Below are 4,072 nucleotides of genomic sequence, written 5' to 3'. Positions count from 1 at the left end.
TAATGTGATTTTTTCAGCAAAAAATGGCAAGGCTGCAGAGAAAGGGAAATTGAAATTGTAATATGAAAGGCATGTCAGTTTCTCTCTTGCTATTTGCTGTTTTTGTCATTTATTTATTTGTGTTGTTCAACAGGTAATGCATTCCAGGCCTCCTCTGACAGCTTGGATCATCCTTATTTGATCAGTTGATGCACTAGGCTATATATCCTATTCTTCTCAATAAATAGAGTTAAGGAAAAGTCTTTAATTTAACAAAACAATAGGTGCACACAAATGGCATACCAAAGGGCATACAAACTAGGCTGTGCCATATTCTGTTGCATGCATTTTGTCCTGTGTTCAACGAATTTAATTCCATGTTTTTTACAGGTTTAGTAATCAGAGATGAGAGTAATGGTACACTAATGCCATCTAATGGTGAAAGTGGGTAGCGCTTCGGATACTTACGTCTTTGTCTGATGATGTCATATGCCTTGGACTCAACGAACGTTATCGTTACACACTGGATCGGAAAGTTATGGTGATCTGCACTGGTTTCAAACCTCTTTAAGCTTCAAGTTGGCTTTTGAAAGCATCGTTGGTACGTGTGAATGAAATGCTATGTTTACGAGATTATTAGAAATATAATGTAATTAATGTCAGTTATTTAATGTTAACTTGTAAACGAATTAGCACACCGCCGAAGGGTATTTAGTCACGTTAGTGCTAGCCTTCTGGCGAACCTAACTTAGCAGCTAGGGTAATTTTCTGTAGACAGCTTATTTAATAGGATAAATGTTGTGTTTTCATTTCTCAGTTTTACCCTACTTCATCAACACCATGAAAAGTGAACTGGAACTTGTGGTCTGCGTGATTTGTTGAACTAGAAGACCATGGAAAAATGGGTATTGAGATATTCCCAAGTCACTTCTGATTGTGCTGAGAGCTCAACAGTGCCAAACTTTGACAAATTGACATTCGCCAGTTGGCCTCATTCAATTCCATTGCTGTCTGCCTAATAATGTCAGTGTTAAGTACGACGTTGTTTAATTAGATTGGTTATCAATGGGATTTTACGTTTATAATGATATTTGCCGAAGCGTTACCTAACGTTAGCGAGACAGCTCACTGACATTAGTGTTAACGTTAAACATGCTATGAGCTAGGACACCAACGTGATTTTGATCAAATACGTTTCATTCAGCATGGTAACTATATTCAGATGTGCTGGTTATCAACGAGTTTGCGATTACTGTTATGCAGATGAACAGTGGAGTAAATTTATGTGCTACATTTGCTTTGAACCTGATATAGCTAGATAGGAGTTTTTGCTCCAACTGCTTTCAGATAATTTATTTCCCTGTAAATTTGCACTTTTAAAGTCTCACCAGTTCAGGTTTGTGTTCTTGATGTAATGTTGATGGAATAATTTGTATTGCTGTATCTGCCAAATAATTTCTTAAATGCATATGAGCTTTGCAGATGCCGAGAGAGGCTGAAGTGACAAGAGGACATTGCCCATCATTAGGTCAGTAATCTTTATAAGAAGGATAAAATGTCCTTTTTACCTTTTGTGGATATATGTCCTTTTTACCTTGTATGGATCTGTAGCACCAGTGCTAACAACGAAAGCGTTAACGTACAGCCCTGCCACCCATTAAAAAATTAGGTATAATTCATCTGATAATGGCATGGTAAATCTGCGGCTGTTATTGAATCATTACGTAGCAAGCAAAGCCCCATTTCAGGCAGGGAGCTACAGTGATATTCCAGGGACTTTGTCCTTAACAGGATGTGCTATTGACAGTCACAGTGGGGAGGGGAACTCACAGGTTTGCTAACACCTACCTCATTAATATTATAAATGTTACGCTGAAGTTCTAATTGTTAGTAGTGAAACCACCTAACATTTTTCAATATTTCCATCACCATGTGTAGCTAACACCCATGGTTATGATATTCAGAGCTCACATCAGACTTAATTGGGTGATGATTTCATCAAGACATTGAGTAAACACCACATGTACAGCAGATACCTCACCGGGTTGATGGATGGTTATTGGAGTGATGTAGTGGTGGTTGGCATGAAGATTAGGCTGCTGGGGGCTCCCTGAAGCTGGAACGGACAGGCCAAGTACATCTTCCTTGCCTCTCTGTTTTGAACCTTGCTCCCAAGGTGCCAATCGTCCGTTCTCTTTTCCTTCCTTGGTGCCTTATTTGATTTTGCTTCTAATGTATGTGCTGAAAATTTCTTTTTTAGGTCATAGCATGAAAGAAGTGTGTTGTCATTGCCATTTCCTGTTACAGCATGCTGGCATTACTCTAAGTCAATTGCTGTTGACCCTCTTAACACTGTATCCTGCAATATGATATAATACAGTAGTATCTGTTTTTGTTAAGTCAGGTGTTGCTGTAGTGTTTATCAGCTCCTCTCCTCCTCCCTCAGACCAAGATTGCAGATGGTCTCCTTGATATCCAGGAAGTCCAGGAGGTAGCTTCCGGTTTTGACCATCGAGAGGAACTGGACAACTGTGTTAACTCCACTGGCGTTGGGACAGGATTCCTCTGTCTGATGCAGCTGAAAGTGTTCTCCAGGCATTCCTCGTACAAGCTACTGTTGAGAATGCACTTCTGTACCTGGCTTACTTCCAGGATTAATGTTGCAGCAGTCACCACTACGTTTTGAACTGGTATCCAGCTGCCCTTGTGACCAATCTTCAGGCCACGAAAAAGATGGAAGGTGTCCCAATGCAAGTTTATGGCTTTCTCTAACTCATTCTCTTTCAATCTGCTTAGGGCAATTACGACAAGGTCGAACCGGTGGTCTACTTCCTCAAGGAACCATGATGTTTTCAGGGAGGACTGTGACCGTTTCTCCTCCTCAACCAGGTGTTTCAGGACAGCACTGGTCACTCTACTAAAGACGTGCATGGCAGGTTGGACACTGAAATGGGAGTGGGTTGGCAGTCATGAAGGATAAATGAGTATGGTTGTCTCTGTGTTAATGGCCGTTCACATCAGGAACGATTACTATAATAAGTATCCTCACTGACCAATTAAGAAAAGTCTGTCCTTGAATATGATAGCTAAAATGTTATGGATTTTGGTTGGCTGTCAGCTTTGTACTGTTCTCAACATCGCTCAGAAAGTCATCCCCAACAACATCTGTCTTCATGTTATCGTTACAGTTTATGTGTGGATGTAAGGTGGTTGGCTGTGTGTGGTGGGTCTTGCTGGAGATGGCCTCTTGCTTTGGTCTATGGTTATGACTTAATGTGGCAGCTGTGAATGTGAAGTTGTTCCAAGTATAAACTGAATGTTACCTGCTCTGTTCTCTCCCTCCATTCTCCACTGTGCCTGTTCTGCTTACCTAGGACCAAGGATGCTGAGGACGAGAAAGGTGTACAGTAGGATGAACAGCCTTCAGCTTCAACATCTTCAACACCTCCCCTAACATTCCTGGCTCCATCAAACGTGCCGCATCCTCCTTAGCTTGTCCCTGTTATAGGTGTGCAGAGTTTATAGACAGCTACCCATCCTTTGCACATTGTGTATTTTCTGTTGTTCACACACACACTTCAGACATTAGGAACTGAAATCTTTTTTGAAAATATAAATGAGTGTCAAACCTCCTTTCTATGTTGCAGTCCCACCACATCTCCCTTCTGGTATTTTTGTTGTTTTTCCCCCTAGATTTTTGTTAACACACACTTGTTTCACACATTGAAAAATGAATAAAATATCTAAAATGTATGTCACCTTTTTATGCTGCAGTCTCACCAGCTATTTGAAATATGAGTTGCAACTGTTTTATTGAAACGGTTGATTGCCTATTGAGTTGCAAGTGTGTTATGGAAACAGTGGCTGTGTATTGATAGAACTTATTTTTAACATTTAAGCTGTAATAGGCCTTTATCATGGCAGCCGAAGTAGGAAGTGAACAGCCCTGTTTCTGTGTGAGCAAAGTTGTTTCTAATTAAGTGTCAGATTCAGCCACAGTTACTTCAACCAGAGGCCTCGTTAATGTTTTTAGGAACACCTGTGGTTTGCCTGCCAACAGGAAGTGAACAGCCCTGCTTCAGCTGCCTGTGGG

General features: G+C 40.8%; 1 long non-coding RNA gene across 5 annotated transcripts; it reads left to right on the top strand.

Annotated features, from left to right (window-relative positions):
• The first annotated feature begins 421 nt into the window (after window positions 1-421).
• On the top strand, window positions 422-3,687 carry LOC121682313. 5 transcript variants are annotated; one of them, XR_006022515.1, is made up of 5 exons: window positions 422-580; window positions 797-884; window positions 1,462-1,507; window positions 2,426-2,915; window positions 3,354-3,687. It is a non-coding gene; the product is annotated as an uncharacterized LOC121682313 (long non-coding RNA). The 5 variants fall into 5 exon arrangements; XR_006022513.1 differs by having other exon boundaries at window positions 1,454-1,507; XR_006022512.1 differs by having other exon boundaries at window positions 1,462-2,915.
• Window positions 3,688-4,072: the final 385 nt, after the last annotated feature.

The sequence above is a fragment of the Alosa sapidissima genome, chromosome 14 (genome assembly GCF_018492685.1).
Source record: "Alosa sapidissima isolate fAloSap1 chromosome 14, fAloSap1.pri, whole genome shotgun sequence".
Lineage (NCBI taxonomy): Eukaryota > Metazoa > Chordata > Actinopteri > Clupeiformes > Clupeidae > Alosa > Alosa sapidissima.
Note: the sequence above shows the minus strand (reverse complement) of the source record. Positions and strands in the feature narration are given on the sequence as shown.